Here is a 23,652-nt window from a genome sequence, read left to right on the forward strand (position 1 = left end):
GGATAGTATGGAGATTGCAGTTTAATTTCTCTAAATAATTCAGTCTGATAAACAGAGAAGCCCTAAGCAGACACTTGTAGTAAGGGATAATGATCACAGTGAATTTCTCACCTATTTACCACGAATCATTTCAATTAAAATTAATGGACATCAAGCATTCTGTGCTGCGACCCCAGCTCTTTGGAGTGCTCTTGTAGGCTGGGAAGCGTGCTCAGCACCTGGGAAACTGAGCACCTCACCTTGCTGGGCAAGGATCCCTCTGGCTGATTGAGCTTAGAGAACTGCGGAGGAAATCCTGATCAGTGCCACCGGTTTGAGCAGAAGACTGGTGTGAGGCCCTTAGTCCTGGAGATCAGAGTCCTCCAGACTGCTGAAAGTCAAAAACACGTAAGTTTTGAAGGTCTTTTCTGTCTGCATTTCAGTACATTTGCTAAGCTAGACTGATCACAGTTTACAAAGATGTGCATTTCTGTAACGGAGTAGGATATTAGGTTTGGTGTGTAAGTGAAAAAAAAAATCAAATTCTTCTTGTAACTCTAGAATAGTTTACAAAGTAGGGGGTTTAGTGGTTTTGTATGAAATCTCAGAGCTTTCCTCACAGCTAACAAAACTTTTTAATTCTGGCAGTCAACCTGGGTTTAAGTTCTGGTTTTGCTGAAACTAAAGCATCCTGAAATATACTACGAAGTTCTGAAATGAGAAATTTTGGCCAAATTTGTCTGGGGGGTGTTAGTGGTGATACAAATAGCACATGGCAAATGCAATATGTCTATGCGAATCTTTAACTGACAGTATTTAACACGATCTTTTAATTGTTACTAGAAATTTTCATTTAGCAGAAATATTGCCTAAACCTGGCAAGTCTGACCTACAGAAGAAGCTTCCTATCTCAAAATGCTACCTAATTTACCTCTAGCAGACAATTGCTTTTTTATTTATTTTATTTATTTTGAGGATGCTCCTCTCCTCCTAAAGTTTTGTGAATTGCAACTATTTAAGAAATCTCATCTCCTCTGCAGCAACAATACTCCAACGCTCTAATACATAGCTTCTGTACATCCAATAATCATTTATCACCAGCATGCTAAAACAGAATAGCAACATTGGAGCCATGGAAGACGCAGGTTTGCAGGTACCTGAGGTGGTAAAGCTGCAATGGGAGAATGCAGAATGCAGTAAAGGGCCTGTGAGTGCTTTCTAGCACTTTTATGTAAAGCCAGCACCTGCAGCAGAGACTGAGGCACCGCGTGGCTTAAGGCACAGCACAGAAGCACTAGCTGCGCCCCAGCCCTGAGCGCCAGACAAATGAAGGTGCTGACCTTCGACCAATTCCTTATTTCTAATCTGTCCTTTCACAGGTAAATTGAAAGATGCAAGGTTTTGTATGAAGCCTTTTCATATTACCGCTGAAGACAGGAACCAGTGAGACATGCAGCTGCGCTCCTTACCTTCACCTCATCCAGCCCTTAAGTCTGCAAGAAGGCGTACTCACGCACACAGCAGGTGAAGTTAGGACCTTGCAAAAAAACTACACAGTTCGTTTCCTCTCCAGGGGAGGCAGTGGGGCACACAGTAAATTTAGGGAGAGCTGTTGCCCCATCGCTTTTTTTAGAAACCCCCAGCCTGAACTTCTGCAGGTGGAATGGAAGAAAAGGAAGAAGCATTCAGCAACTGAACTGCGACCGAGTGCCTTGATGTCAGAACAGATTTTTGCCCAAGGCCCATTAAAGGTTAGTTACAGGAAACATAAAGATGAAAGACACAGGAGTGGCTCTTTTGCTATTCATAGCACAAGACAAAGATTGTCCCTTACCCCTCATGAACAATTCCGACTCATACAATTCCCCTCATAAGCACAATTCCAACTATGGCTATTGCTCACTACTTCTACCATGTAAAATAACAGGAAAAATGCACTTCTTCAGAGAGCCTGTGAATTGCAGCTTTCCCTTTACCACTCTTTCTGCTACTTGGTCAAGTCTCAAAACTTGAAAGGTTTTGAAGCTGAGCTGGAACAGGAGCTTTGATGTTTGACTGTGCCAAGCTGCAGCCCAGCACTGGCAGCTGATCTCACTCCTGCCTTTGTGGAGCTGCGGGAAAGCTGCATTTGAAGAAGAGGCTGGGGAGCCAAAATGTGTATGATACCAAATTTGGGCCTGAAATCCAGAGAAAAACTCACAGGATAAGATCAGATGGACGCAAAGTCATGTTGCAATGGGAAACCTGATGTTAGAAACATTGAGCCACCTCGATAAACAGACAGGCAAGTGCTGTGACAAGCATTACGTGACTGATCTGAGCTGTCCCCGGAGTTGCACCAGAGTTTCAGACACCGAAAGCTAATAGAACAACAGCAGAAATGTGAATATACAGCAATATTGGAGAGGAAACTTGTCAAGCAGAGCTCTAACGTTATTGCAGGCTTGCATATACAATGATACAGTGCAATAACATTTTTTCATGCCTGACTTTTTCTTTAAGCTTAAGAAAAATTAATCTGCATTTGATTTTTACAAACCTGACAGACCTGATGATTTGTTTTTTCAGACCCATTTGCGGCCTCTAAAACACAGTTATGTCAGAAGTTCGAAGTGGATTGGTGCTGGTGACGGCTGTCAAACATAGCTACAACTTAACTTCTCGTGCTGTTCTGCTTTGGTCTTTTCCCGAGCCAAAGCCAGGGGGCTTGGAGCACCACCAAGAAGTGATGCCTTCAAGCTCAGTTCCCAGCTCCGCATTTCTTCGCCCTAAAGTTTTTCCTAGGTGTATATCCTGCCTACTTTCTGGTAACACTACAGGATCTGCCAATATATTATTTACAGCCTCAAGATTTGGCATTCTGTGCCTGCATTCTGAATGCTCCCTCAGCATCTCTAAATAGCTATCACTATTTTATATCCCTTTTTCTTCTTCTTTTTTTATTATTTTTTTTTTCCTCTAGGGAATATGCCAGAGGAGCTGGGGCTGAAATCCTTCTGGATCAGGAGCAGAGACAAATGCTGCTCTGTTTGTAAACACTCCAAGTCTAAAATTAGCAGGAGTCAGAAGAAGAGTCGTTTATAAACTTCAGGCTCCGTGAGCCATCTTGAGGAACGTCACACACGCGTGCGGATGCATCTGCTGCCGATTTAAATAGCAGCCAGCATCACCCCCCCCCAGTGCCCCCACAGCAGTGGCACCTCCTGCTCCCTTGCCACCAGCTGCCGCCGTGTGCTGCAGCCCCTTGTGCCTCTTCAGACCCTTTGGCACAACAGCATAGCTGCAAATGTCGAGCACGTCTTCAGCTGGTGAAGCCACTCAGATCCTCCCTAGCCCCCTGCAGAAAAGCCTTGGTCAGCCACAATATCATCCAAGATAAAGGGGAGGATTTCAGGGTCTGGTTTGGTACTGGTAACCCAGTAAAACCCTCATGAGATGAGCAGTTTTTAAGCAGCCTTGTGCTGTGTCATTTTAGGTTTGAGGGAAAACTAATCCGCGTTGGGTACGGCAGAGAACATAGCATTAGCTAGGGCGGGTGACCCCTGCATACGTCTTCCCTTTCAGCACTAGGAGGCAATGACATATAAAAATGACCTTGGCTGCATCTGAAGGGAAACACAATAGAAACAGCGGTATGCTCAAACAGCGTGTTCAATAAAATCTGTGCTCCTCAGAGCAGGCCGCTAACCAAATGCCAAATGATCTGAATATATCATGTCAACAGTCAAATGCAAGGCTTCATAGATCCTAAAGTAGCAACTTGTGTTTTCGTTTTGCAAGGCATATAAATACATGTAACTGTACATCTAAAGCTTTTTGAAAGGCATAGCGAAACCACATCTTTTTTTGCCATCTAATGGTTTCACGTGAATCAAGGAGATTAAAATATATTCCAAAGAAATAAGTAGTATATTCCAAAAACTAACAAACAAAAGCATTACAGACACACACACACACAAAAAAAAAAGGAAAAAAAAAAAACATACCATTATAAATTTCAGAGGCCAGAAAAATATTATTCTGCAGTTTTACTCAGTGTTGGAGCATAATGTACATTATTGAAATAAAGCTTTGTAAACTCAAAGTTATGGAAGAAACTTACAGAAAGAGCTGGTTTTATTTAAGAGAGAAAAACAACAGAACTGAAAAAAAAAAATAACTCCTCACTACTCTGTGCTACTGGCTTGACATGGGAACATGCAATATCCTCATCTCCTCTAAAGGAATGTAATTCAGTACACAGGGATTGCATACAGTTCCCAGGCTAGAAGATCTTATTGAGCTTATTCTGAGCAACTAATATAATCGACGGCACTGCTGAGGTTTTACTTGGAGAAACGCAGGAAAATATTAACCTCCAGGTGTTTGTAATGAGCAATCAGGATATTCCGGACACACAGCTTTATTAAATACAGCCACTTCCCCAGCTCCTTCTGCCGCTTGGAGCTTTGCTCAAGTTGTCCCACTGAGCGCGGGGGCATTGCCCTGAGGGACCAAGCTTCGCACTGCCCTGTCCTTCGGGATTTACCTGGAAGGAGCTGACGTGACTGCTGTGCAGCCCTTCTTCACAGCACTTTCTCTGCAGTTCTAACACCTTCTGTGAGGTCGCTGGTAACAGAGCCTCCAGCATCACTAGCGCAGACACCCTCTGCTGAAGGCGGTGACAAAGCCGGCTGCCGTCCCCTGGGCAGCGAGCCGTGGGGAGGACGACGCACCCAGCGCTGCCCCATGGCAATAGCCCAGCACCAGCCCATGAAAAGCCCCACAGATCCTATCAGACTTAGGCGCTACCCCAGAGCTGCTGTATTTGGAAAGCAACGCAGCTCCTTAAAAGAAGCAGCAAGAGTCAAGGGACGTGACTGAAAGCACTTTTGAAAAGTGCGGTGCTTGTCAACGTTTCCATGTCCCTGCCCTTGGCAGAGCATGCACACGTACGACGTGTCATGTCCACAAAATACTTGGCTGCGATTTATATCCCTAAAATCCTCACCATATGCAAAATATCCCATCCATTCAAATGGGAGGATTATAGGAGTAGGAGGAGGCTTAGCGCAAACAATAGCTGTGATCAAACCAGCGTGCACGAGTGGTTTGTGGGAAGTGCAAGACGTACCGAAGATGGCAGGTGCTGCTCTTGCTTGCAAGCTATTTATACTCAGGGAGTCACTCTGTGAGCGCTTCTTGCTTCAGCACACTCGTAGGATTCTTGTTCAAAGGGAGAGGAGAGGTGTGGAGTGTGACTGCCTGGGCCAAATCTGTCATTTTAAAGATAACCGAATTAAGTATTGCGTAAAAATCCCATTGTAAAATACAGAGAGAAGTAGCCTGATACAACTAGCTTCGAAGCAGGGAATCACGGCAAACCAGGAGATATGGAACAGGAAAAAAAAAAAAAGAAAAAAGGCACAATAAGAGTGGAGTGGAAGCAAACGAAACATTTTCCTCTTAGAAAGCACTAATCTTAGAGATCCAGGCTCTGACAGGATTCCGCCTTTTATTCTTTAAACAAAGGAATCGCTGTCTCCCACGGGAGGCAGGTACATTCACAAGGCAGGACCTGGCCACTTGCTGCTGAGGTTTGTGTGAGCGATGTGACTTCTTGCCTGAGGGATGCAGCTGGGGGGTTTTGGCCCCCAGGAGGGATGCCCTGGGCTCTGGCAGGCGCAGGGCTCAGGAGGGAGCTGGGAGCGCTCTGTGGGCACGCACCGGCCATGGGGCACGGGCCAGGGCTGCAGCAGCAGGCACCCTGCCCGTGAAGCTGCTCCTGCACCCAACACCACTGCTTACACCCAGCACAGGAGGAAGGCTTTTGAGTTCAGCTGGAGATAGGAGCTGAGCCGTACAGCACGGACATCTGGGGACACCACCAGAACGGGTCACAGCATTTCTCAGTCGCTATGAGATGTGAAACACAGGATTCTGAACCCTGCATCCATGCCCCAACAACTGTGCTGTGAAAACACACGGCGTTGCAATTTGGATGCTCTTTGAGTGCTAACACCCCCAGCGCCGTCAACCGTACTTGCACGTGTCTGGAAATAATTGTTTGAGAAAACGCAATTTGTGACTCACGATTCCAGTTGTGAGCACGTGGACGGAGGAAAAGGTTAGCGCGTTATTTCATTTACATTCCATCGCGGTTCGGAGGCAGGAACAAGGGTTAAGGAAGGCAAGTAAAGTTGACCGTGACCTATCCTTTGTAGTTCTGATCTCGAGGCTTTTAGCCTGGCAAGACTCCATTAAAATGAAAAAAAGCCTCTGTGCTAAAGCCAGAAAAGTCACCCAAAATCATTCTCCTCAAGTTTTGTTATTACAGCCATGTAGTTTTCAATTGCTCCTCAGACACGGCTCTTGCAGGCACGAACTGCATCATTACCAATTATTTTCCTTGAAGTACCGAGTATCACTGTCACTGTGTCATAACTAAAGCAATAATACAAGTCTCAGAAGTGATTTTTGGGGGGAAAAAAAATGATTAGCAAGCATCTCCTTTAAAGCAAAATACCACAAGTCATTAATCATAGAAGTTTCTAATTTCAGAAATGAGTTAACTGATCTTTAATGAGACAAACAGCTTTTAAATGTTGCTACTGCAAGACTTCATGCATTAAACTGGAGAGTGTAGCAAAATGACTGATTTCATTACTGATTCCAGGAAACGCTCCACCAGAAGCAGCTTGGAGCCTACAAAATCTCCATATTCCTTTCAAAAATTCTGCTTAGTTGTGACACGTGCCGTTCCAGAGTCTTCGGGACATTTGCACATAGAGCTGAGGTCACCACCACGCTATGACAGCAGATACTTTTACAATTAGAAAAGTGGAATCCATGCCACGGCCCCAGTGGTTTCTGCTGGCTGGAGCTGTCACCCTCACAGCGGAGCAGGGAGATGCAGCAACCAGCCCAGCAAGAAGGCTGCTGGAGGCCGAGGAGAGCTCCCAAGCACCCGTCTCACACAAGATGCTGTTGAATTCCCACCTCCCCTTTCCTCCAGCTTCTCAATACACGTGCTGCAAGTCGGGAGGCAGAAGCACAGAAGGCTTGGCAATTGCCAAGGCATTTCTCTGGGCGGCTGGGCTCCTGAGGGCTCTTCTGGACCAGTGTTACTGTGATTATTTACATCAGTATTAAATCCAATATAAAAGGGGGGGTGCGGTGGCAAATGATTTCTGCCGGAGAGCTGCTCCTTCCTGAGTGTAACGTTAGAGCAGAGTCCCTGCCGTGTCGGTGCAGAACTCGCAGACACTGACAACTGAAGATACCCAGCAAATCAGAACAAATACTCACGTTAAGACTGTGTTAGTCACTGTGGGAACAGTCACAGGAGAACTCGATGGCGTTGCCACACTTGGCCTAAGCAGAAAGCTGCTCTGAATGGGATTAAAGGTTTTCTGAGAAGCACACAGCTGTACCATTGCCGCAAATGAAACACATGGTCCTGGAACAATCCTCATTTCTAAACTGCACCCCGCTGACCTTACGCAAACAGATGTTCACAGACAAGTGACTTACTGTTGTCTTCTCACGTTAAAAGCTAAAGTAAATAGATTACTGGATAAAGTGGAAACTGGATGCTGCTATGAGTAAATGACAGCAAGATCCTGTCAAGGCAGGAGCATTGGCACGCAGAGAGCTGCCAAAACAGCGCACACATACAGCAGTACGCGCGGTGCAGGCATCTGCCTCATCTACAACACGGAGAAGACCCTGCCTGAGGTACTCGGACCACCCGCTGCTGAGAAGCATTTTCAGCCTGGTTCCCGAAGCCACCAGTTCATGCAAGGATGTGCCGCTGGTCTGTCCTTAGCCAACTTCTGCAAAACTTCCTGCACAGCCAAATGTCACAGCATTGCCTTTACAAGGAAAAGTCAGGGGGCTACGAGACACGAGCTGGTTGGGAAGCAGGCTTGGTTTCTGCTGGAGGAACACTTTGCTTTGGGGCAGAGGGGTGAGGACATGTCACACAGCATCCTATCCAACCAGCAGCAGGTTTCTGCCCTGTGCCTCTTCTCCTGCTGGATCGGTGATGGAGCCAGCGGCTCCGAGCGCAGCCTCCCATGGCCAGCCACAAACCTCCTGTCTCCTTTTACAGCACAGCTCTCAGGCTCAACACCAGCGTCATGTCCTCAGAAAGCATCTCTGTCCCCAGAGGCAAGGGAGGAGGAGCTGCGATGCTCTAAGCAGCCTCCCCGGGGCTGGAGAGCAGCTCTGCGGGCTGCCGTGTGCCTGCGTGTCGCATTGCCACCTAGTGACTGGCACCGTGACCCAGGAGCCTGCTACCATGGGGCAACAGTTTTTGCTCCTGTAAGAGCAAAATCGCCCTAAGGTGCTGCGTACCCAAGGTGGCTCGCACAGGGCACCCCTCCTGGCCAGCGCTGGGGGATGCTCCTTTACCTGCCCTCGCGTCTCCCCTCTGCTCTCCAGGCAGCACAAAGCCACAGCGTTTGCAACGAAAGCCTCGAGTGGTTGGCGTGCCAATTACTGGTCACAGCAGCTTCTGCTAAAGCAAGAAGTCGTGTGCACAGGAGGGACAGGTGCTTTATTCTGCAAGTGAGTTGCCTCACTGAACGTCATACTTGCAGAGCGGATTGAAATCAGCGATTGGAGTGACTTCATCCCCCTAAATTTAAACAAATTTGACTATAAGCAGTTTAAGAATCTTTTAGTGTGTTAATCAGTACAGCATATTGTCGTATTTGTTCTTCCATTAAAAGATAATTAAAGCAAACAGCAGCAGCCAATAACTTGAGAAAAGGGAATTGAATAAACTAAAACCTCCCTTCTTCCTTCCGCAAAAACTTAGACCCACCTGTACTTACTGACGTCTACTGTGGCAAGGTGATGGCTCTCCAGAAACAATTAAGCTTCTATTCCTGACACTGAACCAATTCTATAAAAACAATTTCCATTAAGAATACCTAGAAGAGCTACTTCTTCCTGAAGAAGGGATGAACTGAGAGCCCTCCACTAATGACTTCTGATTCATTTCCTCAGCACCTCCGGTAATGAAGCACTGTTGCATTCACCTCCCTGACTGCAGCACCTATTCCCTTCATCTCCTGTGCTGTGCCCTGCACACGATTTCAGATTTTGCCCTTTCCTCACTTAGCCGGAATTTCAAATATTATTACACCATCTGGGCAGGTTTGATCCCCAGGAAACACAAGTGACTTCTCGCAGAAATATTTGCTCTCTAAACTTGCTTTTATTACTGTGCTGCCAGGAATTCAGGAAGGTCAGCCAGGAAATCAAGGCAGCAGCCATCAGCAAGATATTAAAGTAGGAAATTACCCCAAAGCCACGCGGACAAATACAAGAAAGCATTGTGCAACCTGGCCTTTCTTCCTGGAGTCATCCAGGATGCAACATAAAACGTAGTTGTACTAAGCAAGCATTTTATGTTTTTTTCTGTGGTTCACTGTTATCCAACAGTAATGAAGCAGGCAGCTTCCTACGGTCAAATAACGCTCTCGAATGTGTGAGGGGCAGTTCCCACTGAAACAGGCAATGCACGTCCCACACTCCAGAAGGAGCTAAAACTCATTTCACGAAGCCTGTGAAGCATTGCTCAGCACTGCCTGGAGAACAGGAGAGCCCTGCTGTGGTGGCGTTAGCCGTGGAGGAGAGGCTGCTGCCTATTTCTTCCCCCAAAACTATCGCTGTTTCCAAATGCTGTCAGAACTTTTCTACTTAGTTGTACTTCACTAAATGTACTGAACCGGGCTTGCTACAGTACGTGGCCTTTGGTCATACTCGGTTGTATTTATAATCAATGTGTAATACTTTAAATGGATATTTAAAAGCAGAAAAGAAATAAAAGAACACATTTTTCATACCTGGCCACATGGCCTTACTTTACACGGTGTGGATGTTTAGCTTGGGCTCACCTTGGGCTCACCTTAAGCAGGAGTGGAGAAAGGGTCTTTCTAACTTTTTTACAGAAAAGGCAGATATATTTTTAAACCACACGAAATACACCCTAGAATGTTTAATGTTGTTCGCAATTGCGAGACTGTGATATCACCGCTTATTTTCTCAGTATAACCTGGTGATGGCACTTCAGAACATTGCTTACAGCTAATTGCAAGACGGTTGTTTCTGTCCGACAGCACAGTTCAGCCCAGCACAGAGCCCCTCCATGGATCTAGCAGCATTCGAACAAAGCCTAATGAAAGGAGTTGATGATCATTCATTGAAACCTGAGGGTCACGGGTGCATCAACTCTGAATCCTCACGGATCTAATGCTAAGCACTGAGGTTGCTTACAAACAGCGAGCTGTGCTTCAGGGATGGAGTTCTTACCTTCTGCAATGAGTATGTCATAACCGATTGCCAAATTCTGCCACATCTCAAAGGGTTGCAATCCCCCAGCACCGCCCCCAGCTGATCACAATACTCATTGCTACCAGAAGGGAGCTTCCCAGTTTCAATGAACAGAAACATGGTTTGGTAGTTAAAAAGGCACATGCCTCTGCATATGCCTTTCTCCTCCTACCTCCACCACGGCGCAGGAAGACCAGGATGAAGTTCTCCTTCCCCCCTGAGCCTCCGTGGCCATGCCAAGTTACAAAATACAATCCATCAAATACCATCACTTGGTTCAATCGATACTTTGCTGGCTGCCTGTCCTCCATGGGAGTGCTCCTGAGCCAGCTCATCGCTGCGTTGTGGTTGCTGGAAAGAGGTGCAACACATTTGAAATGCAAATGGCTCTTCCTCTGCTAGTGGTAACGTACGGGCCATAAGTGTCCTCGCCAGGCTGGGATTCATTTTTATTACCTGATGGCCTCTGACACTGAACGCTGGCTTTTGGGGAGCTATTATCGTTGTAACTCATTTGTCATACAGGATCAAAATCCTGCAGTGTTTGCACAGGTGTTCCTATTGTACCTGTGCATGAAGCAGCCTTGCTGGTTTGTCTCCCACTGGCCATAATTAGAGGTCTGATTATCCCTATTTAGGGGAGGGGAGGGCAGAATTCAGTGGTTAATATTACTTGTTGCTTACTTTCATAACTTTGCCAAAACTCCATATCTTCATCTTAGACTGTAGCTATACTATGTGCTGTTATGTAAGCACAAAGGAAACAAAATTCCAACCAAAAAATTTTGTTTTTTACAAATTCTGTGTTTTTCTCTTTTCTCCCATCTATCTTCTTTCTCCTACAGTTCAATTAGATGCTAGAAAAAGCAGGGCTGGACCTGTGCTAAGTCTGAATCTCAGAATTTCAATTGAACAGAAATGTTATGTCACCCAGTGCCAACCCGGAAGATGCTCTGGAAGCCCAGTATCAGTGCTCACGAGATGCTGAGCAGATCAGAAGGGCACCACCTGCAATTCCCACAGGTGTTCAGGCCCGAGGTCTTGCCCATCTCATCAACCCCGCCATGTTCTATTAGCGATGTCTTTGTCATTACAGATTAAATACCAACAGATCAACTCTCTTAAAAGCCTCTTGTCCTTTCCCCTTCTCCCCTCCCTGTCCCCTGCCAGTGGTGCATTAGCCAGCTGCAGATGCCAGCCCGTTTTGCTGGGCAGCAGAGCCGGGGCCCTGAGGATGCTGCTGGGGGCAGGGGAGGTTCGTGCCTGCTGAGCACCAGAGCGCCTGGGCTGCTTGTGGTAGCTGTATGGCACTGAGTGCTCTTTGGTCATTGGTTTTCAAGGACTGAGTTGTACAAAATATTAATGCCGATTCCGCAAGTCCCCAAAAGCCTTTTCGACCCCAAGTCAAGATGAAGCTGTAAGACCTGTTGTGGAATGACACAGCAAAACCGTCATTAAGCAATGAAGGGAGCAAGGGTGCTGTCTTGATCCTAGTGCCATGGTGGGCACTGGAGCGTTATACTAGGCTTTATTGGCAGGCATGTGGCAGCATTTCCTTTGATTTTGATTTCCTCCATTTTGCTGGACAGCAGAGAGCCAGACCCAGCTTCTGTACACAGCGACTGGCGAGTCCCTGTGGCAGCGACCACGCTCCCCTCAGCACAGGACACGGCAGCTCTGGCTGTGGATGCCTCTAGCTGGAGATACTCCTAGAATTACTTTCACTGGTTCCTGCTGTCAGCAGGAAAATCCCAGGTATGCCCACAAGGGGAAGAACATCCCTATGGAGAGGAAGAGGTGATGGGATGGCTGCTCCTGTGCCTGCTGCTCAGAGAAAGCAGGACTCACCTGTGCACTCTCCTCCATCTGACACACCACGACTGGCCCTGGATGGGGTTTGTAATGGGCTACCTACACGTCACACGCTGGACCTGACTTTCAGGTACCCTAACCGCAGAGATAAAAGGCTTTTTTTTTGTCCATCTGTGTCTGAGGGAGTTTTGCATCCATTAGCAATTATGATAATGGATCTATTTCGAGAGAATTAATTGCTCCTTTGCCCAAGTCCTAGACAAGTTTGCTGTAAAAATTAATTACTTGGCATATACAATATGCTTAACAGTCAAGTAATAAGCTAATTTTCAGAGAATCCACGGAGGGCCCCATCTCCCACCTTCTTGGAGGAGCTTCCAAATACACAGTGAAAAACCAGTTGTCTTCTTGCAATTCCTTCCTGGGGTGTTTGACTCAGCCCCACAACACCTGACCTGACACTTCACAGCTCAGGAGCCAGCAAGCAGCTCAGGAAAGCACAGGGGTATAAAAATAAGCCACATCTGAAAAAATAAAACAAAAATAAAAATAAAAATAAAAATAAAAATAAAAATAAAAATAAAAATAAAAATAAAATAAAAATCACTTGCCAAACAAGCAATCCCCTCCTCCCCAAGCCCCTATGCCTTCCCACATGACAGCATGCGTTACGTCAGGAGAGGGGTGAGGACAATGCCAACAAGCAGTGTCCATCGGACACTGCCATCCCTTCCGGATTCACGTACTCTTCCCAGGGAGAGCTCCATGGTTTATACCAGTCAGATGTACCAACAGGGAAGAAAAAGAGACGGCTTCGCTGTCAGATCACCCAACACTAAAAACCTTCAGCTCCAGGCCCCTTGCCAGCGCAGGGGCTTGAAGCTGTCTCCTCACAGCCCGGGCGAGTGGCGCCCGTTGCAGCGGTGGCTGGTCCAAGACGACAGGCATGGCTATTTGTGCGCTTCGTTGTCTAAGAAGACTTAAACTCCCATTGCAGCCTCTTCCGTGGGAATGTCTGCTTTCTGCCTAGCTGTGCTTTCTGTGAAACCTAGAAAAAGTCAATATTTTGCAACCTCTGCGCTTTTCTCCAATTTTCTTGGAGCCGACCAAATAATTCAACAGAGAAGGACAGCAGGATCGCAACAAGGCTTTTCTCCTTAGGAAAGCAGACTGAAAATTTGCATAGCGTGTTTGCAAGCAACCTAATTACCTCTCCTGAACAAGCTACCACCCATCAGGTAACCCACAGTAATTGATGCCACGTGCTTCCCTTGCCTGCCCCGAAAGAAGAATGAAGTGGCTTGCTCATATGAGCACAACGACATTGGTTTTAACCAAGATCTGATTCATTTTGCCAAATGCTTACAATAAACAAAGTTAAGTGTTTTCTGTACATGCATAAATACAAGCTTGTTAATCTTCTTAGGGTCATAAAATGATCAGCCCCACACTACAAAACAGCAGGGACGCGTGGCCATTTTTCTTGTCATTCATTGCAGTTACTCGCAATCCCCGTTTCTCTCAGTAACTTAAACACTAGTGTTTTTTTATCTCTCTCACAAACATATGTAGCACTGTGCACAGAAAAGCATACTGAGAAGCAAAATGGTTGTACTTACATAACAGAGATGTATAAAAGAAAGGGGGCAAGCTTGCAGGGAAGGTGGGTGCTGAAGCAGGAGAACACGGCCAGCAAGCACAATAGCACCTGGGGGCAGCCGGCCCCAGCAGACCTCCTCGGAGCTAGCAGGGGCTTCGGAAGTCCTGTTCCTATTCGTTTAATGTGAACTGAACATCCAAGTACCAGCGCTGGAAAGCTCAATCTAAAGACCACGTCAGAGCAGAAACTGTTTTCAAAAGTCCTGCCGAAAGTGTGGTAATTCCTGCAGCTCCTGAGGAAGTCACTGGTCAGTTCCTAAAAGTATCGGTGTGAATAACATCAAGTTAACACTGAACGTGCTTGGGATGGGGAAAAAAACACCCAACATCCTCCTGATAGTAGAGACTATGATTTCAACATAAAGATATTTCTTTTTACCAGTGTATTTCATGACCACTTTAGCTCGATACAGGTGATTTTAGCAAAAAGAACATCTTCAACAAATCAGCAACCAATCTAAATATTAACGTAACTTCTCTTTAGGAAACTAATTTATTTTAAAAGTACAGAACAGTCCCAACTCAGCTATTTTCTCAACCTTCCTTGTGCCCTTGAGCATACACAGTTCATACAAGGAAGCAGCATTTTTAATTGCTTGTGGACATATGTTATACAACCTCACAGAAGAATGCTGGAAATGATCATCGATGAAGAGCATGGGGCTTCCATCTGGTACCGTTTTGATTCGAGACTGACAAAAATATCTAGCAGAACTGCATAGAAAATGCTGAGATGGCTAATGGCCTGAATGTTATGATCTAGGTGGGAAGGGGAGAAGGATGGGAGTAAGGATAATAAAACCCAAGCCATCTGCAAAGAACCACTTCAAGCAGAAAAAGTGAGGCTTGCATTTTTCTGTGGTGCCGTAAATGCCCAGATTTCTGCTGCAGGGAGCCACACAAATCTTATCTTCAAGTTTCATTCACGGGAGGAAGGGAAATCACAGCTGCCAAAGGAAGACAGGCCATGATTAAAAATGAAAAATACGTTCTGTTGGTCCCAGAAACTTCAGCAGCGAAGAACCAATCCTGTCAGAAACGTTTGGCTGTGCCTGGGCTTGCGCTAAATGCAGACTGTGACTTTTACATCTATTTATACCAAACAATAAACTGTGCCAGTTTAATGGCAAAAAAGCAGTGAAAGATACATCAAATGGGAAATGGTCCCGGTACCCAGAAATAACTGCTTGAACTAGGGCCTGAGTCTACGACAATTGAAACCGAATCAATACAGAGAGAAACTTTTTAAACCTCCCGGTAGAAGTTTCACACTGCACCTCTGTGGTTCGAGACAGGGATGGGATTTTGCAAAAGCTTCCCCAAAACTTTCCCTCTTGCTCCCCTACAGCCAGCTGCAATTTCATATGCTGGGAAATTGATGTAACAGGCCAAACTTCTCACGTAGCAGAGGGAAAAAATGGCAAGGAGTAACTTCTCACGGTGAGAGCCAGCGTGCGGGTTTCAAACTTTTACTGACTTCCAAACGTCAGCCAGCCTGGCAAGATTTCTTTCTGCAACCCACGATATTCACTTCTGAGTAAATTTTCAGATTTATTTCATAGCTGGTCTTTAACAGGAACAATGGTCTGCTTTTCCAGAAAGCCCCTTACAGCCTGTTACACCCTTTTTGCATCTGCCTGAAGCGATGGGAAGTTCTGTGGCGCTTCGAGGGGTTGCTATTAAAATCCAGCCACATGTAACGTAGGTAGATATTGCACAAATGACAATGAATAAGGAAGTGAGAGAAAAGAGACATTCTCCAGAATAAAAGCACAAGGAAAAGCAAGCCTATGGCGTGGGCTGGCAACAGCAAGGACCGTCCATCTCCTCAGTCTCTGCTCCACGAGGGGTGAGCTGAGAAGTGTGTGCACCCACGGACACGTCCGTCAGCCTCTGCCATACAGCGCAGGGAAGGAAAGGAGGCCTTCACCTCCCCCTGCTCTTTGCTGCTGAGACGACAAACGGCCCCAGCAGCAGGGCCCCCTGATCCACTAAACGCAGGCACGTCCTGCACAGCATCCCCGTGTTGCTGCCCTGCCCTGTCCCGTCCGGATGCGGTGGGGACATCAGCCGCCTGTTGGCACCTTCCTGCAGGGCAGCGAGCCCGGCCCACGCTCACCAGCAGCTCCGTGGTGGTGGGATCTCCTCGGCCCAGCGTCCTCGGCCAAGCCACCGGGTGTGTGCAGCTGGGAAGCGGCCAGCATCAGCCCGGCATTTTGAGGGCGTTAAAGGAAAATGGTTTTATAACTTCCCAGCGCCATTCCTAGAGGCTTAGCCGCTCTGCCTTGGACAAGATATTTCCCAGCCTGCAGATTTTACTTCGAAACAGTCAGATAAATGTAGACCAGCTTCAAACAGTGTTTAAAGGAAATATTCAGCTGTAGAACACCTCTGCTATCTACCTCTCTGCAGAGAAGGATGCAAATTTCCAAGTCCAGGCAGACAGTTTCCAAAATAAAATCAAATTTCTGCCTAATAGCATTACTACCACGTGCTAAGAAATATTTCTGTTTCTCTGACCCATGATGGGCTTAATCCAGAGCAAAGTTTTCCTCTCAAAATAAACAACTGTAACACGCAGCTTCCAGGCTGACAGAGGCCCTGCATCCCTGGCTTTTCAGCCAGTTAGAAGCTCCCATTCGCTGACGTGCCCATGTCAGAGCAATGGGGGAAAAATGACGTAAATCGTAAATGGCATGTGAGGTGATGGGGCCTCACATGCCATAACGCTGGAAAAAAAGAGCTGTAGCGGTCTGCCCAGCAGAGCAGCACTAGTTACCACTCAGGCAGTGGGGAAGAGGAAAGCAAAAAGTGCAAGACACAAGGCAGCCCTTCTTGGCACCAGCACATCCACAGCTTCCCCACCCCGCAGTCTTTGGCAGTCTGTGCTGCCTTCCCCTCACCGTACACTCCTGGAAATAAAGGCAAGCAATTTTTATTTCAGGGTGTGCAGCTCCTGATTTTATAGAGCTATAGATTAGATTTAGATAGACTAAATGTTGATAGATTCAATATATCTCCCGATTGCTCCTCAAGGAGAACAAATGTCTTTGAGGCCTCTGAATAAATATACTTTAGGACCAAAGTTATGAGGTTGCACAGCGCGCTCTGTCTGCACATAGCGTGTTACCGAGTTAAGATCTTAAAGGAAAAAAAAAAAAACTCCAAACTGTGTGAAAACAAATTTCTTAATTGGTGAAAACCACAGTTGGGAAACATCCCACCAGCTGTTCTTCAGCTTTCTGGAGACCTGCCAAGTCTCATACACCAGCTCCGAGCTGAGAACAAGTGTGATAAATTCCCACCAAGAGGGTAACGTTTTTGAGTTATAAGCACCTAAAAATAGGTGCATGTAATGAAATTGCCTCCTCAGCCATAACTAGTGGTACAGAGGTGTAATGCACCACGCTCTCCTGAAGGCTGCTGGGGTCCCGCATCCCCTGTGCCGCTGCCTGCCTGTCCCTACGTCCTCTCCTGCTCTCGCTGAGCGGGAGGAAGGCTCCTGTTGGTGTTGGAGGGCACGGGGCATCACCAGCCCAGGGTCTCCCTCAGCCCGGCTGTCACACAAGCTGAAAGTCATCACCATGACCACTGCATTTGCCCACTCCACCCACGACTCAGGCAGAAGGACCTGCTCCGTCTCTTGCCAAGGCAGCAATGTTTGCAGCACCATTATTCGTGTTTCCACTGGGATAATGCAGGATGATCATTTCTAAACATTACCCTTTCGGTGCACACAGAAAGCTCAGTGTTAATCGCGTAACATTTGCAAGGAAATCTTTTTAATCAGCGACGAAAGCCAAACATTATCTAGCCTTTATTGACCTGCAACAACAGAACACCACTGCTACATTTCCCCTGTGCCTCCTGCACAGGTTCATTGGACTCGATCTGTGGTTGGTGTTTATTCTTAGCTCACAAAGCTCAAAGAGTTTATATTATTGATTTGCTGTATTTCAGGTTCAATCCCCTGATGCCCCTCAAACTGAATGAATTAAGTCAGAAAGAGTTAACACCTTTACTTCCAGTACACAAATGGGATGGTGGTTTATATAATCCACACATCAATTTTCGCTCTGCCAGCGCTCAGCACATTAACTGGAAGGCGCCAAATGCTGCAACAATATTGATATTTGCAGCAGCAAAGACATTGACAAACAAGAACCTGCTCTCGGCAGAGGAAAGAGCAATGTAGTCAGAAGAGCGGAGTGAAGAGGAGCAGCAGAGTAACTCCCAGAGCAAGGGGAGCATCCTTCCCCTGCTAATGGCTACACAGGCGGTTTGTTACCTTGTGTGCAGATGCAGCCAGCGCAGCAACGTGCTGAGATCGTGGTTTCCAAACCCTTTTTCATGCCCCTTCTTTCTTTCATGTACTTCCTACGGCTGGTCAACGAACTTGACTGTAAGCACATGGGGACAGAGGCTATCACGTTTTCGGGGGATGATATGACACTTTCTCACTCTTTCTGTACAAGAACCAAGGAACACTGAATGGACTTCATGGATAGAAAGCTCAAACCCAACAAAATCCACGGAGGAGGACCCCATCGGGAACATATAAAGCAAAAGCCTCTGGCTCAGGAAATGCTTGAGTCACAGACAAATGGAGATTGGGAAAGGAAATAGGTAAATACCATTATACATCTAGCTTATTCTTACTTTCTTCCTCATAATTGTTTTTCATTGCTGCTGGAGATGGGAAATAGAGCTGATGGCACTCTGATACAGGACAACTATTCTTCAGTCACATTTAAGAACTGTGGCTCCAGAGGAAACCAATTTCCATTTCTTTCTTTCCTTATTTACACTGAATGAGCCAAAGAGCTCTTCATTAAATGGAACAAATACCTCCAAGGGAAGCAGACTGGCAGGGCTGGAGCCTCGGCTGGAAAATAAGCAAAGAATTTGGTTTCACTTATAAAAGCCTGCTAGTGGGCCTTCATCAGTTTATGTCCACAAGACACCAGCCCCAGGGCACACCAGTCCCTTTTGAACCTACTTTTTGCTTTCTTTTAACCATGGCTTGATCTCTTTATCTTAGGGATGGCCACCAGTCAAATTGCAGTCCTCCTTCTGTTTTGTCCTCTCCCTAGGAAGGGAGATCTGTTTGTTTTCCAGGTGAGGAAAACCATCTCCCAGTTATCTCCACGTAGCAAGGAACCACAGCATTTTCTGTTGCACGGGATGCTCTGGTCTGGTATCTAAAGATGCCATTTATCCCACAGCACTTCCCACAAGACACTTGCGTTCTGCTTAGGACCGAACCCACTGCTGAGACCTGCTATCAACACACAAACAGGTAGGTTTGATACCTGCAGGGCTCCTCTAGTCTCAGAATGAACAAAAACCACCTGCAAAAAGTCACCGACCTGCCTCCCGTACAACGTGGGGGTCTCCAAGGCTGGAAGCCGCTCCACCAACAGCTCTCGGTGCTGGCTGGCAGCAGCAAACGTGCGCGCCATAGCTTCCCGAGAGCTTCAGGGTACACGGCCCAGTCCCTCGGGCTTTCTGCAACGGGTGAGCTTTTCCAAGAGCATCTGCTTCTTTTTCAGAAGTGGCTCGCCCTGTGTTTATTTTCAGCTCGGAGGAACCCAACGCCGTAGTAAATGTTACACAATTTCCGCATTATTTTCCTCTCAATATGTTGCGTCCCTGAGGACAGGACAAGAAAAGCTTCAAGATTTAATAAGTAGCACAGAGAAGGTAGGAACAGATCGGACACTTCTTGCAGTAGCTATGGGAAAATCTTCCCAGGTATGCCATCTGCATGAAAATGTTATTGCTCTCATTCTTCAGAGCAGAGATGGGGCAGCGCTGCCTGGGTGCAACCACAGCAGCACACTTTCTGGAGCCCTCTGAAGGAAGGTCAGACGGTGGACGCAGAGATGCCACAACTGACGTTATTTTCTTATTGCAGTAACATCGGAGTAGTAACAGCCAGTGCCATGTACCTGAAGAGGTAATAAGCTTACTGACTCTTGTTTCCAGTGCCACAGCTGCAAGCCTTAACCTCAAGCCACCTCCGAAGTCAGACAAGTTGAACACAAGGAAGCAGTTCTGGCTTTGGCATGGAGCATTCTCATGTGAGAATAATATTAAAGAGGAAAAAAGACAGAAGAAGTAAACTATTGCACCAGAACATTGAGCATGGGAACAAAAGAAACTCCGGTCAGAGCGGAGAGGACAGCCTGCAGTACTTTAATCAGCAGGGTTTGAGTAACGAGGAATGTTGAAATAGCTACTGCAAAAGCTCACGTGCCAGTAACATGTCAACCATTAACCCTTCTTCTCATGCAAAAAGCCTCAGCAGAGTGCTTCTGCACCTCCCAGGTCCACGAACATGAACTCAGCCACCGTGAGGTGCCACAAGGCATTTCACAGGTTTGCCTTGGCCTTTCTGAATTCACCGCAGAGCAGGCCAAGAGACGGTGTGTGCAAACACAAATAGATGGTCTCTGCATTAATGCAGTTGCCTAGGTAAGTGTTTTTCAAACAGATTTGTGCTGGGGCTGCGTGCCCAGCCACGGCAAATTTATAGTGACCACAGGGTGACAGAGCACTAAAATATAGAAGTCTTTGTATTGTGGTTGTACTTGGGAATTGCTCTGTTGGCTCTGAAAAGTAGCTATGACTCTATAAATAGTAAGTACTTTATCATTTCTTGCCTACTTTAAACACATAGCTATACTTCAATCATGATTCAGAGTAAATCAAATTCCCTGTCAGGTATGGTAGAAATGCTGTATGAACCAGAGGTGCACCCTAAGCTCATATAAATCAGCACAGCTCTGTTGATGCCTGGGGAAAGGATGCCAATTTATGCCAGCTGAAGATCTGCAGGGCAACGTTAGTATCATTCTCTTAAGACTGAGACACAAGTAAGTAAACACTGAACACAATATTGCTCACTACGGTCCTCACTGTCCTCCTGAGATCTATTAAGAAAAAAACAAACAAACAAAAAAAAACACTGTAAAAGCGTTTATCCTCTCCTACATCATTCCCTCCCATAAAAATATGAGAAGGCTGTTGGTTAGAACTAGTTATGATTTGCCATAAATCTCAATGCTGTGTAACAGTACATTTTGATTAGGAATATTACCTGGAAATTAGAAATACAGAGAGCCATCGATTTTTAAAACTCTGTGAATCCAAGATTTCTTCACAACAGGATGCAAATAAACTCAAAATAAATTAGTGTTTACCAGAGGGGAAAAGAAAACAGGATCTATATCCTAGGTAACATTACCAAACAAAGGATTAATGGAAACCTCACTTGAAACCTCTAATGGCCAAGGAAGAAAAAAATTTACCCATAAAAGGTAATATTAATTGAAGATCTACGGGGAAATAGGCGGTTCTTACAGCACGAATATATTTTCCTCCCCTCTGCAGCTGCACAGCTTGCTGTGCACACCATGTTCTCATTCTAAGTTGGGATTATAACTGTCTTTTTAAAGCGTACTTTCACAGAGTCTTAGGTCAAAGGGAATCGTTAAATCATCCAGCCTGGCTTTCCACAGAACACGGGTCTTTGCTTTTCACCCATCTACCTTTGCACAGAACTCAGTAACTTGACAGAGGCAGCGTTTTTTGTCTTGACCTCAGAGAAAAGTTCTCAAGCTCAGCCAAAGCTTTACTACCTTTTCTCTGAGGACGATTATGCTTGGTGTCTCAGAATGAGTGGAAACGCTCCTGTGTAGCTGCTTTCAAAAGATTGTAAGGTACCTGAAAAAATCAGAAGCAGAGACTCATGTTATCCCATGTTCCTGGTTTTCAAATACGCTGTTGGTGGCATCAAAGTGTCAAAGTCCTCTGCTGCTCCTGCAGGGTGGTGCAACAGGCACAGCCACCGCACAGGTTCGCACACAGCACATCGATGCATCCACAAAAGAGTTAAAGCAGCACCACGTAAAAGCAGGCAGCAGTGCTAAAAATAGACAACGGTTCAAAAAAAAAAAGAAAAAAAAGGAAGGGAAAAAAAAAACTCAACACATCTTAAATAAATCCATTTATTCCAGGGTTTCATAGAAACCATATAGCTGAAATTGCTACAGGATAATTCCTTATAAGCCTTATAAGAAATGTTGCTGTCCCAGAGCCCCAGTACAAATCCTGGCAAGAATATTGGAGATAACAGATTGGATGCCATGGAAACCGAGACAGACCTAATTTGAGCAGTAACCATTGCTGTTATTTATTTAATTCTGATAAGTCATCTAAATGTAGAATGACTAAAGGTTCCACTGCACTAAAAATAGCAGGCTTGTAATATTTTAAATCATAAATCACTTGTGTTTAACAATATTTTGGGCTTCTGACATTAACATTTTACATGCAGTTCTGAAACCTCAAAATTAAACCTGCTCCATTTCTACTGTAAGAAGAAGAGCGCCTTGCCCCTTCCTTCCCACATTAACATCATGTACCAAGGATGCCTTCCCCTAGCCCAGGCTTCTCAAGGGAGAGTGGGAGCTTGGATATCCCCACTGCCCTCCTGTCCACCCCCAAGCTTAATGCAAATGTCTGAAAGAAAAGGCGAAACTGGGCCACAGGAAATAAATTCCTCTTCTCCGATTGACATCAAGGATCTTCTGTGACTGTTTGATCTGAATGTCTCCATAAATAAAACACCTTCTGAGGCATGTTGGTTGGAAGCTGGCTGACAGCTTCCATCTGTTTTTGCACCCCTACCTCCCTTTCCTGAGCACTGGAGAAGCAAAAACCTACAGGTGTAAACCTATAATTCCTGGGGCTTTGGGATTTTGCAAAGCTGCTGAAATACACGGAAGCAGGGGAGAATTGAGGCTGCTGTTGGGAAGCTGGCATGAACCAAAGGACCAAACTGAGTTTCCTTGTGCCTGCGCTATATTTTCCCCCTTGCAATATTCATTGTTTTCCCAGCAGGAATAACACCTCAATTTCTCTACTGCTTTGGATTTTAACCTTAAAGTGTAAATGCAGTTGTATTCCCTGGGAGGTTGTATGCATCATGTCCAACAAATAAAGATGTTCTAGAGGTGCTTAGTTTCTTAGATAGTCTCTCTTTTTTGCACTCTTGGTTTCAAACAGACCCTCAGCAGCTTTATCCCTGTCCTTTTACCTTTTACCCCTGGCTGCCAACAGCAGCTTCCTTATTCACCCCTCCATGGGGCAGCTCCTGTGGCCAGAGCACCAGGTGCAGTTCCACGGGGTGTCCCAGCGCACATTCGCCTCGGAAACTTCCCTGTCCTCTTAATCCTGCCTGAGATTTTCATTTCACCATCGTTGGAGAGGGGAATTCAAGGCGTGGATAGCAAGAATAAAGCAGCTGCTGACAGCGTTGTGCTGTCCAGAAGAGCCCACAGCGCTGGCTGGGCTAACAAAGCTACAAGGCTGCAGTCTCTTGCCAATTAACGCCACATAGCGCTGATGCCATCAACATAATGGTGCCAGTTTAAATCATCTAGGGATCCTGGTGGTCTGGATTTTGTACAGAAACCAGGGAAGCGACCAACATTCCTTTTCACTTTGCAATTAGCTGAGCTCTGTACCATTACCCAAGCCTTTCCTGTCGGTGGAGCAGGGCTGAAAGGGGAGACGTCAGCGTTGTTTTCTTCAGCGATTCAGAAGCAGGACTTCAAGAAAGATATTCTGGGCAAGAATCAGAACGAATAAGAATCGCTTTCAGGATCTGTCACACTAGAGTCAGCATATATTTAGCTTCCATTGTCTCATTTACAAACAGGGAGCAACACTGAGTTATTTATAGCATTCAAAGATGTTTTTCAATGGATTGCAGCTCCCAGGGTCTGTGCTGGGAGAGACAAGCAGGGATATACTATATCGGTATACCAGTATATATATCAGTATACCATCCAACCTATATATATGGCACAA

At 46.0% G+C, this 23,652-nt stretch overlaps 1 protein-coding gene across 1 annotated transcript in view; it reads right to left on the reverse strand.

Annotated features, from left to right (window-relative positions):
* FGF13 (fibroblast growth factor 13) overlaps positions 1–23,652 on the reverse strand; it is a 297,718-nt gene that overhangs the window by 235,742 nt on the left and 38,324 nt on the right. The window lies entirely within an intron of this gene.

The sequence above is a fragment of the Anser anser genome (genome assembly GCF_964211835.1).
Source record: "Anser anser genome assembly, chromosome: 13".
Taxonomy (NCBI): Eukaryota; Metazoa; Chordata; class Aves; order Anseriformes; family Anatidae; genus Anser; species Anser anser.